The sequence below is a fragment of the Eptatretus burgeri genome, chromosome 2 (assembly GCF_056783735.1).
Source record: "Eptatretus burgeri isolate ZD-2024b chromosome 2, Ebu_testis_v1, whole genome shotgun sequence".
Lineage (NCBI taxonomy): Eukaryota > Metazoa > Chordata > Myxini > Myxiniformes > Myxinidae > Eptatretus > Eptatretus burgeri.
Window position 1 is genome coordinate 86,428,558 of NC_140962.1, and position 12,500 is coordinate 86,441,057.

The 12,500-nt window shown below is 50.5% G+C and overlaps 1 protein-coding gene and 1 long non-coding RNA gene across 9 annotated transcripts in view; one reads left to right on the forward strand and one right to left on the reverse strand.

Annotated features, from left to right (window-relative positions):
• The window catches only part of LOC147032490 (uncharacterized), a 24,654-nt gene extending 16,001 nt beyond the window's left edge, over nt 1-8,653 (forward strand). Inside the window, exon 3 of the long non-coding RNA XR_015055184.1 lies at nt 3,929-8,653. This is a non-coding gene — a long non-coding RNA (uncharacterized LOC147032490). The remainder of the gene's footprint in view (nt 1-3,928) is intronic.
• Nucleotides 1-12,500, reverse strand: part of LOC147032489 (polypeptide N-acetylgalactosaminyltransferase 14-like) — a 157,209-nt gene that overhangs the window by 24,957 nt on the left and 119,752 nt on the right. The window lies entirely within an intron of this gene.

Below are 12,500 nucleotides of genomic sequence, written 5' to 3' on the forward strand. Positions count from 1 at the left end.
TTGAGGGGATGCTCTGATGGGAGATACCTCCCTGACAGATGGCGCACCGTTTCGTGCTTCATGCAGCTGGCGTCAGTCCAGAGAATGAGACGCGACCGTCTGGTGTAAAGGGAGGGACTTGGGTGGAGAAGGCGGAGTGGAGAGTGAGTTTGCGGAGTGGTAGACGGGACCAGGTGGGTGGGTGTAGTCAGCGACGTGTGGGCAAAGAAGTGGAGGCGGAGTCAGAGGAAATGACAACAGAAGGGGGGGGTGAAGAAGGCGGAGAGATTGATCCCAAGCCGAGCAGGGAAAGGGACGAGCTGACAGCAGCGAGGGCAAGACACCAAAACCGGAACTGGAACGACGGACGGCCTCGCCACCCACCCTTTATAGACCCTGGGGTGTAGGGTGGGGCATTACCCTGAAGCGATGTCGTCACCCGAATTGGCTGCTCTAATTGGGCCCGGACCACCGTGTGGCCCAGCCGTGATGGCCGGAAGCAGCTCCACTCCACTTCCGGCAAGATAACTCCAAGCTGCAGAATCGTCTCGCTCCGAGCCCCATGATATTGTTGCGAATTCACGCCCGCCGGCGTGCGATCGGCCACGTGACTCGAATCGTGGCACGTCTCCCACCGGACGGACAATTCTGTCGTGACCCTCTCGGACTAACGCCGGGAGCTAGTCACGGGTGGGCCTTTCGGCCTCACCACAATCGTGACAATCGGCCACCCGCGTGGGATAGGGTTGTTCGCCAAACTCGACCTACCTAAGTACCCACGCGGATGGTAGACCGGGCGATCGCACCTCGCCGCAGGTCGACTCTGGACACGGGCCGCTTAAGCGGTAAGTTCCGTACTATCGGGATAACCGAGCGGTGTTATCGTCGGCCGCGACGGTTCCGATTAATTATTGGGCGTATTAAGCCCACAACGAACCCGTTACGTGAAGCAAGATGGAGATTCAAACAAAGGAAAGGACGCAGCGAAACGGGGAACAATTCAACATGCAAGCACTTTATTCACATCGACACAGAGCACACATATAGCAATTAAAACAATTATGCACAGTAAGCAAATGTAATATGAAAAACAATAAAGCAACGACGACGCAGAACTACAACCGACTAAGACCGACACATGGCAACACTTAACAGTTTTACTTCACCAGACTGGCGCCACACACACACGTTTACACAGAACCCAAAAGAAATGGAAGTCGTGACTTCCCTGAGCGTGTCGAGTCCCTCTCAGACGTCCGTCGACCGCAACTCTGTGCCCGAGCGTGGTAGGTGAGTCCTCTCCTGCGTGCCTCGTGCCTGCACGTGTAGGCCACTCGACGCCACGGACCGAGTGTTCGGCGCTATCCCAGCACGAATAGAGGGGGGGGGGAAACGTGGATGGCCAAAGTCGGGAGAGGGTAATGGCGGACGGTCCTTCCCGCCAGCGGGGTCTTACAACTGCCCCACAAAAGACCCGGCCAGCGGCCACCAGGACGAGCGAGCCGGAATACGAGAGCAACCACGAAGCAAGAGCATCCACGAAGCAAGAGCATCGACAAAACTGCTTCCCCCATCTCCGACTTTTATATCCTCGGAGCTCCGCCCTGTTGCTCCGCCCCGTTCTTTGCTCCACCCCCCTTCGAGGCGCTTCGAGAAAGATCTCGAAGAGGGGTGTTCCTGCTCCCTGGCCGCATCACACCGTGCATCCACCAATCGGGGGCCAGCTGCCCTCCCCTCGCTTCTCTCCCCTCACACCAAGCACGGAGAAGAATGGCGCGAAAAGCCACCGAGCGTCCTTGTTGGTTTTTATTTGAAATAAAAGATAGAGAAAGAAAAACGACTGACTCAAAGCGTCGCAGCCCGAATGAATCACATTTATTCCCTCTAAACAACGGGTTTGGGGCTAACGACACATGTACTTCAGAGATATCTCACCTACAGGACCTTAATGGTGGTTTGTGAATTTCCACAGCCGTAACACTACTCCCTCCCCTTTTTATAGACTCGTCCCGAGTCGTCAAATTCTCGTGTGCCATCATGTGTAGTTCTCCCCTAGTACGTTTTACCTACGGATCCCTGAGTGCGACATTCATGGTATTCGTGTCCCCAAAATAAATAACCTGAGGGCTGAGTAACTAACTAAACAAACCCACTCACACAGACGACAAATAAGATTGCCGGCGCTAGACAGACATGCCGGGGGCGCACTAATATGTACAGTACATCTTAACCTTACAAATTCTTCACTAAACCATGGCCCAGGATCAATGGACTCTGCAGGCAGAAAAAGTCAAAAGAAAACCGGTGCACGGGCCGCCACTGCAGGCCCGTGTTGTAGCTGCCAACAAGACAGTTCTCGCAGCTTGCAAACTGTTGCTTTCTGATCCTGGCGCACATGGCAATGAACAAGGGGGGGGGCAAAGCAAAATTGAACGGGGGCAAACTGATGATATGGGCAGTGGGCATGGCAAAGGCAGCAGGCAAACACAGCCTGCAGAACAAGGCCACTGCAGGCAAACACAGCCGGCAGATGATCCGACCGGCACAGGCCTTGCAGAAAACAGCTGCAGACAATCCGACCGGTACAGGCCTCGCAGCAAAACACAGCTGCCGATAAAGTTGGCCGGCACAGGCCTTGAAGCACAGCAGCTGCAGACGAAGTTGGCCAGCCTCTCGCCGTGCAGTGCAGGTTGGTGGAGGGAGTGCGGTGGTGCTGGCCACTCGGAAGGCTGGCTCGGACCTACCCTACGGTCTCCCTCCCAACCTATCGCCTTTGCCTGTCACTGTCCCGACCCACTCCCTTAATTTGTCAAAAACCAATTTAGCCCCAAGTAATTATTTTTTTTTTTCATTTTTATTTCCTATCTCCCACTATAATTCGTCCCCTAACCCCCTTTATCGTCCTTGTTCGGCTAACCTATCGTCCCCTAGCCTACTCCCAACCCCGACGTTCCCTTCCCGGAGGGGAACAAGGGAGAGCTGGCGTCCTGTGTCGAGGCCCAACGAAGCCTCAGGATGGCCTCCCCAGACTTCAGCGATCTAACCCAAAGTGGGTCCAGTGACCCACAACGAGAGCGAAGGGATGGATGGTGCGGAGGGTACACTTCCTAATCTACCCTATCCATTTTCCTTTAAACTACCCTGGGGCTTTCAACAAGCGCCTCTCGCTTAAACTATTGGTACTATCAACCCAGATTCCCGTCGCCTGTGTTGGTGTCCTCACAATTTCGGGCCTCGCCCCCAATTTTCTTTCCGTGCCCTCACACGGTCTCATGGCTGGGACGCGTGACTCCCCTTGGCAGGCACTACCCTCTGCCGATTCTCCGACGATGGCACCCCCGGACACTACACTGCCTCCGAGCCTACCAGCTCCCTAAACACCGGGGAGTGCCCTCCATGGCAACTCCCCTGAAACGCTCACGTGGCAGGCTGGCTTCCCGGGCCCCTTTCCGAGAGTCACCCGTGCCCACAACACTGCCCACGCGGCTAATGGCGCCCCGGGCCCCCGCATCATGTGGGTGCACCCGTGCCCACTACGCTATCCTGGCCCCCCATGGGCCCTTGGCCTACTACGGCCGACTAGCCTGGTGCCTGGGGTACCCACTCAGTGATACTCACCTTTCGCAGCCACGCTCCCAGCCCGTCAACAGGGCTCCTGCACCCCTCCAAATGGGTATCAAGCCCACTTTCCCACCAACAACAAAACGACCTCCATTTTTGTTAATTTCACTGACCCACCGAACTCAGTCTACACTGACCCTGGGGTCCCTTGGGCGGGAGTCACTCCTCCCCCCAATCACTCATCACACCATGCATTCCACAATCGCTCCATACACTCAGACCCGCTGGCCTCACTCACTCACCAAGCACATGTTCCACCTCAACTCACCAACTCTTCAACACACACACCGCTGAACTCTGCCATCCTTCTAACTACCTCCCCTAACAGAACTGGCTCCCTGGCGGCTGTGAGCGGTCTTGGGCCTACACCAGGAGGTCGACACCACCAGGAACAGCACCACGGTGGCTGGTTGGAGCCCACAGGCCAGAAACCGCGGTTCGGCGCGGAAGGGTTGACGGAACCTCGGCACCACCGTGTCTCCTGCCCCTGACGAGCGCAACGCCAGCTCGTCCGGCACCAATCCAGTGACTGTTATGTCGACACCACGGGCAAGCCTGACCACGAGCTACGTTGTGTGTGTGTGTGTGTGTGTGTGTGTGTGTGTGTGTGTGTGTGTGTGTGTGTGTGTGTGTGTGTGTGTGTGTGTGTGTGTGTGTGTGTGTGTGTGTGTGTGTGTGTGTGTGTGTGTGTGTGTGTGTGTGTGTGTGTGTGTGTGTGTGTGTGTGTGTGTGTGTGTGTACCTGGTGCCTGAGAGGGTTTGAGATTTGTATATCCATTGGAATTGTTTGTGTTTTCCCCACGCCCGAACCCATACCACCATCCCGTCGAATCGCCCCGGATCCCTCCTCTTGCCGAGTCTTATTATTATTTCTGGTTAGAGAAATAAACATTATTAACTCAGTGAAAAGCGACTCGTGCCACCTTCCTCGTCCCGTTTGCTGTAGAGCGATTAAAACCGCCATCTTTGGGTTATAAAAAATAAACCGCCTCCATCGTTTCGGCTCATTCTACGTTGGCAGGACTGTTCAAGTCCCGTGGACGTCACAGTACTTTATGAACTGCCCCTATTCCAGTCTGGCACAGAGTTACTTTCAACCTCTGGCAGAGATGACTGGCACTCCCGCTCAGGGGTATTTTTTTCTTCTTTTTTTTTAATTCACTCCACACTCTACCTATGTTCCCCTTACTATCTCGCGCTCCCTCGTCGTCCCTTAAACTAGTGCACGTTCCATTTAATCTACGTAGCTAAGCTACGTCCCCACTGCACATTCAATGTCGGTCCATGTCTCCCAAAAATCCATTTCTAAATCTAAGCTAACATTCCCTCTAACTCGTCCACTGGTCCCGTGGAGGACAGCTCATGCCCCCATGAGGCCGGTCTAACGAAGCTAAACCCTTCCCGCTAATTAATGCGTCCTTTGCCCAAACAGATGTCCACCACATCCCTGCCGGGCCGTGTACTTGGAGCGAGGATTTTTCTTTTCTTGTACCGCCAAGGCGGCGGTCTACGGCTCACTCGCTCGTCCCTTCCGATGGAAGTTAACTGCAGCCTTAACGTCGCCCCGTGCATCGCAATCAGCCCTCGCTTTCGAGGGGTCCGCCATGCGAGCCAACGCGCGCTGCTCGCACGTAACTCGCGCCGCAAGGTCCGTACCGATGACGTCACTCGCACACCGAACCTGTGCGGTTTCCCATGCAGGCCAGCACAAGTGCATCGTCCCGGGAACCCGCTCCGCATGCGCTGCAAACAGAACACGTGGCGCGCAGCACGTGGAGCTTCGCACACGCGCTCGCATGTGGACCCGTCCGGTCCACATTGAATCACTCGCCACCATTTTAGCCGTCCACGCGACGGTCTCTTTCGAAACGCGGGACGTTCACGCGCCGGCTTCTTGAGTCTCGTTCGCCCAGGCCACTCCGAAAAGGAGGAACGGACCTTGGACGGCAATGTTCCGCGGAGCCGGCGCGATTTCCAAAATAAACCCGTCCACCGTCTGGTTCGGTCCGCGTACCAATTCCTTGCATGCACTCATGCACTCATGCACGCCATGACACTCACACCATACGCACGTTTCAACAGACCCGCACCACTCGCACACTTCACCACACACTCCTGGACAATCACATAGGGGATTCACGTTACCACAATAAATCCCGGTGTTTCCATACCCCCAAGCTCCGCGTGTACTCATTCACACCATACACCCGATCTACCTCGCAAGGCTCGACCAGACCCACCTGGTCGTGATCTTCTTCGAGAGAGCTTTCCATCTCCCCCTGTTCCTGAGGGAGGTTAACCTGATGCTCAAACCAGGTCACGAGACATTCCCCATGCTCAACCTCATCGTCCCTTTCTAATCCTATGTGTGTGTTCTTTATCTTTGTTTCCCCGTATGTCGTTCACCTTTTCCTGTTCTACCTCCCGCGTCTCTGGTGTTCCCTCCTTTGTCTCCTGCGTCTCCCTTTGTGTCTCCGTGAATTTTTCTGTCGTCCTCTCGCATTCATTAGTTTCTTCCTTTGTCTCTTTTATTATCTGCGTCTCCGTCACCTCTTTTAATTCTTCCGTCGTCCCTTTAATTGTGGCACTGCTCGTCGTCCCCTTAATTTCAATACCCTGAAGATCAAAAGGGGACAATTTGATCGTGGTGGTACCTTACCAAAACAGGGATTTGTACCGATTGAGGAGACATTGTTGCAAGCATGTTACCAAGTTGCATTTTTGTGTGCCAAGAAAAAAAAGCCTCATACAGTTGCTGAAGAATTGGTGAAACCTTGTGCACTAGAAATGGCAAAAACAGTACTGGGGACTGAGGCAGAAAAGAAACTAAGGCAAGTACCCTTGTCAAATGACATTATCTGTTCCAGGATTCATGACATGAGTAAAGACATCTTGCAGCAGGTGATTGCCGATATCAAAGTGAGTCTTCAGTTAGATGAGTCAACAGACGTCAGTTTTTGAAGTCAGTTCTTAGTATTTGTGCGGTATGTGAAGGAGAAAGAAGTGGTGGAAGAATTCTTGTTTTGCGAACCATTGACAACAACCACAAAAGCAATTGATGTGTTCAATATCGTGAAGGATTTCTTCTTGAAGCACGGGATGACTCTCGACATGTGTAATTCACTTTGCACCGATGGAGCTCCTGCCATGCTTGGAAACAAATCAGGCTTTGCTGCCCGTGTGAAAAAGGAGGTTCCTCACGCCGGCACAGTCACCCACTGTGTGCTGCATCGCCATGCCCTTGCAGCTAAGACATTACCAGAACAATTGAAAAATGTGTTGTCAATTGTTGTGAGTGCAGTAAACTTTATCAGAGGACAAGCCTTGAATCACCGTCTCTTCAAAGTTTTTTTTTTTGTGACGAAATTGGAGCTGAACACAATGTTCTTCTTTACCACACAGAGGTGAGGTGGCTATCCCGTGGCCGAGTGCTTACTCGTGTTTTCGAACTGCACAAAGAAATCCAGCAGTTTCTTAGACAGCGAGGCAGTGGCATAGCAGAGCACTTTGAAAATGAGAAGTTCATTTTGTCCCTGGCATACCTGGCAGATATATTCAGCCACCTCAACGAGTTGAACACCTCCATCCAGGGTACAGGGATGAACATGATCACAGCCAGGGAAAATATGTCTGCCTTCACTAATAAACTTCCAATCTGGATAAATCACATTGAGTCTGGAAACTATGCAAATTTTCCAAAGCTTGATGAAGTTTCTAATGCAGAAAATTTATTACTCATTGTGACTGAAATGAAAGAACATTTGCAGGTGCTGAGTCAGTCCTTCCAGGGATACTTTCAGCATGGAGAGGTTTCTGTTTCACAGGGGATGGATGCAGGACCCATTTGTTTTCAACCTAGATTCCATGGATGATAATGATGAAATGAAAGAAGATCTAGTTGAGATAAAAGCCAGTAATAAAATCAAAATGGAGTTTGATTCAATGCAGAGATATACCTTCTGCTGTGCACAACTCAACACATTCCCCCAGTTAGCAGAGAGAGCTTTGGAGGTCCTTGTGCCATTTGCGACTACCTACTTTTGTGAAACTGTTTTTTCAACTCTCGTACACATCAAAACCAAGGCCAGGAATCGTTTGGATGCAAGTGATGTCATGCATGTGGCTATCTCAAAAAAGAACCTGGTTTCAGCATGATCATTGATGAAAAACAACAACAAAAGAGCCATCAGTAATATGTCTGATTGTAGGTGTACTGTATAAGTACGGTTGTACTTGAAAGGCTATTTTTGTATTCAGTATATTTGTATGTATTCAACGCATTGGATAAAGAATTATATTCATTACATTGTATTTCATATAAATTATTATAATTTCATTTATTTCCATAAGTCATTTTAAACAGGGGGTACGGGGAAATATTATGAAAGCTCACGGGGTACGAGCACATAAAAAGGTTAAGAACCACTGGTCGAAATGCAAAATGTTTTATGTTTCGCCAAAACCCAACACAGCACATCACCCAAAGAACACTATCTTTGCTGTGAAGCATTCTGATGGCAGCGTCATGTTATGGGGATGTTTCTCATCAGCAGGGACTGGGGCTCTTGTCAGGAAAGAAGGGAAAATGAATGGAGCAAAATTGCTGTCAAAGGTGCTTCCACCAAGTATTACTTCAGTGGGGTGGACACTTATCCAACCAAGTTATTTGAGTTCTATATTTTTAATTAATTTTCTGAAACATGTGGAATTTGTTTTTCACTTGGAAGTTGTTCGTTCTGATGTGCAAATAAAGGTGGAAAAAAAGTCTCATTTAATGCAATTTAATTCCAAGCAATATGACAACAAATGGTGAACATGTCCTCCTTAACGTGCCCTCGCTTCACACTGTCTTGACGTCGCTGGATGGTGTTTATGTCCAGATGGTGGTTATCTCAGGACATGTACACTGAAGTTATGTCAGGATGGACCTTCCCCTCACACTGCCTTCCCTTGCCCTCATCTGCACTCCCCTCGTACTGTGTTCCCTTTCCGCACTCCTCACTTCCCCCCTCCTCCCTCACTCACCCCCTCGCTCCTCTCTCCCTCCTCCTTACTCCCCCATTATAACCCCGACAGCGAAGTGACGGGTTGTATTTGCGAGTAAAAAAAAAAAAACTTTCTTCCCCCCCCCCCCTGCCCTCCTTAATATTCCCATCAGCAAAGCGACAGGTTGTATTTGCTTGTAGAAAAAAAATCAAACATTTCGTTTTTTAAAAAACTCTTCAACCGTTTTGTTGTGCTTTCTTGATTGCTTCAGCCATTTGGCGAGCACTCCACAAGCTTCAATCCCTCCAAGCTTCCATGGCGAAACCGCAGCTCGGTTCTTCGTGGGGACATCTCCACAAAGTTAAGAAGGCAAAATAAATTAGAGATTGACAATGAGGAAATTTTTTTCATTAGTGACAAAGAAATGAATTGCCACATCACGGTAGGACAGCTGAGTGGAATGCATGCTCACTCCAAACTGTCGAGCCTGGGCTTGAATCTCAACCCAGCAACAAACTGTCATCCCGGTGTTTCACAAGCAGAGTGATTCATAAATGTGTGTGTCGTCTCTTGGATGGACGTTAAACTGGGCGTCTCATCTGCCAGAATCCCCCAATACGTTCTCTCCCACTCCTCCCCCTCTCTCTCTGAACCCTCCCATTCTCTCTCCCACCCCTCTCCCCCTCTCTCCCACCCTCCCCTCCCACCCTCCCCCTCTCTCCCCCACCGCTTCTCTCCCACCCTCTCTCTCCCACCCTCCCCTCTCTCTCCCACCCTCCTCTCTCTCCCACCCTCCCTCTCTCTCCCACCCTCCCCTCTCTCTCCCACCCCTCCCCCTCTCTCTCCCACCCTCCCCTCTCTCTCCCACCCTCCCCCTCTCTCTCCCACCCTCCCCTTCTCTCCCACCCCTCCCACTCTCTCTCCCACCCTCCCCTTCTCTCCCACCCCTCCCACTCTCTCTCCCACCCCTCCCACTCTCTCTCCCACCCTCCCACTCTCTCTCCCACCCTCCCTCTCTCTCCCACCCTCCCCTCTCTCTCCCACCCTCCCTCTCTCCCACCCTCCCCTTCTCTCCCACCCTCCTCCCTTCTCTCCCACCCTCCCTCTCTCCCACCTCTCTCCTCTCCCAACCTCCCCTCTCTCCCACCCTCCCTCTCTCTCCCACCCCTCCCACTCTCTCTCCCACCCCTCCCTCTCTCTCCCACCCTCCCCTCTCTCTCCCACCCTCCCCTTCTCTCCCACCCTCTCCCTCTCCCACCCTCCCCTCTCTCTCCCACCCTCCCCTCTCTCTCCCACCCTCTCCCTCTCTCTCTCCCACCCTCCCTCCCTCTCTCTCCCACCCCTCTCCCTCTCTCTCCCACCCCTCTCCCTCTCTCTCCCTCTCTCTCTCTCCCTCTCTCTCTCTCTCTCTCTCTCCCTCTCTCTCTCTCTCTCTCTCTCTCTCTCACCCCTCTCCCTCTCTCTCTCTCTCTCTCCCACCCCTCTCTCTCTCTCTCTCCCACCCCTCTCCCTCTCTCTCTCTCCCACCCCTTTCGCTCTCTCTCTCTCTCCTCACCTCGACCATTCGCTCTCTCTCTCTCTCCTCACCTCGACCATTCGCTCTCTCTCTCTCTCTCCTCACCTCGACCATTCGCTCTCTCTCTCTCTCTCTCTCCCACCCCTTTTGCTCTCTCTCTCTCTCCCACCCCTTTCCTCTCTCTCTCTCTTTCTCTCTCACCCCTCCCTCCCTCTCTCCCATCCCACTCCCTCCCTCTCTCCCACCCCTCTCCCTCTCTCCCACCCCTCTCCCTCTCTCCCACCCCTCTCCCTCTCTCTCCCACCTCTCCCTCTCTCTCCCACCCCTCCACCTCTCTCTCTCTCTCTTGTCTCTCTCTCTCTCTTGTCTCTCTTGTCTCTCTCTCTCTCTTGTCTCTCTCTCTCTTGTCTCTCTCTCTCTCTGTCTCTCTCTCTCTGTCTCTCTCTCTCTCTCTCTGTCTCTCTCTCTCTCTCTGTCTCTCTCTCTCTCTCTCTCTCTCTCTCTCTCTCTCTCTCTCTGTCTCTTTCTCTCTTTCTCTCTCTCTCTCTTCTCTCTTTCTCTCTTTCTCTCTTGTTTCTCTCTTGTTTCTCTCTTGTTTCTCTCTTGTTTCTCTCTTGTTTCTCTCTTGTTTCTCTCTTGTTTCTCTCTTGTTTCTCTCTTGTTTCTCTCTTGTTTCTCTCTTTCTCTTTCTCTCTTTCTCTCTTGTTTCTCTCTTTCTCTCTTTCTCTCTTGTTTCTCTCTTTCTCTCTTGTTTCTCTCTTTCTCTCTTGTTTCTCTCTTTCTCTCTTGTTTCTCTGTTTCTCTCTTGTTTCTCTCTTGTTTCTCTCTTGTTTCTCTCTTGTTTCTCTCTTGTTTCTCTCTTGTTTCTCTCTTGTTTCTCTCTTGTTTCTCTCGTTTCTCTCTTTCTCTCTTGTTTCTCTCTTTCTCTCTTGTTTCTCTCTTTCTCTCTTGTTTCTCTCTTCTCTCTTGTTTCTCTCTTCTCTCTTGTTTCTCTCTTTCTCTCTTGTTTCTCTCTTTCTCTCTTGTTTCTCTCTCTCTCTTGTTTCTCTCTTTCTCTCTTGTTTCTCTCTTTCTCTCTTGTTTCTCTCTCTCTCTTGTTTCTCTCTTTCTCTCTTGTTTCTCTCTTTCTCTCTTGTTTCTCTCTTTCTCTCTTGTTTCTCTCTTTCTCTCTTGTTTCTCTCTTTCTCTCTTGTTCTCTCTCTTTCTCTTGTTTCTCTCTCTCTCTTGTTTCTCTCTTTCTCTCTTGTTTCTCTCTTTCTCTCTTGTTTCTCTCTTTCTCTCTTGTTTCTCTCTTTCTCTCTTGTTTCTCTCTTTCTCTCTTGTTTCTCTCTCTCTCTCTCTTTCTCTCTTGTTTCTCTCTTTCTCTCTTGTTTCTCTCTTTCTCTCTTGTTTCTCTCTTTCTCTCTTGTTTCTCTCTCTCTCTCTTGTCTCTCTGTCTCTCTGTCTCTCTGTCTCTCTCTGTCTCCTCTCCTCTCCCCTCCTCTCCTCTCCTCTCCTCTCCTCTCCTCTCCTCTCCCCCTCTCTCTCCCACCCCTCTACCTCTCTCTCCTACCCCCCTACCTCTCTCTCACACCACCTTTCCCCGCTGGGAAGGCAATGGCAAACCACCCAATATAACTCTTGCCAAGAAACTGCTTCAACAGTACTGGACGTGCCTTCAAGGCAGAACGCCAGGATATGATTCCTTGGTCCCATTCTGTTCCTTGTTTATATCAATGATCTCACTGATAATGTTCTGTACCAGATTGCCATATCTTCTGATGATCCCTCACTTTACTGTGCATCTGCTGATTCACCCAACACTACTATATTATATAGGTTATATCGGTAACCTCTTGGTGATTATATAGGTAACCGCTTTCACAGATTATCTCTACAAGAACACTTGCACACCTAAGACTCCAGCGTTTAAATTTCGACCAGCTATTCTTTTGACATTGAGAATATAAACGAATTTGCGGTCCAGTTGTACAAAATCTTCTGGTTTACTTTAAAAAGTGTAAAATTTGATCACTTTTTGGAGAGATGTCTGTGTTCTTATCATATGACAATCACTTCACTATCAGTAATTTAGTGAGAAAGGTTACAAGATTGTAGCTGTGTTTGATAACTTTAGCAACAAAGGTCATCCCTGTAGACCTGCATCCTGCATCTGCAGACGCAAAACTAGAACGGGCACTCGGTGGAGCGCATACCTCTGCCAAGCTGAATACTTTATGTTTTGTATCCCACTGATAGGCCAGATCTGCATCCGGATCTGAATCAAAATCTAATCGGCTTGTTCTTGTCACCAAACCAATTCATACACCAACTTTTGTCATAACCCGTGGATAATTTTTTGAAATACATTGTTTTTAGTCTTCTGTCTCAATAATGAAGAATCACTATTAAAAATTTTT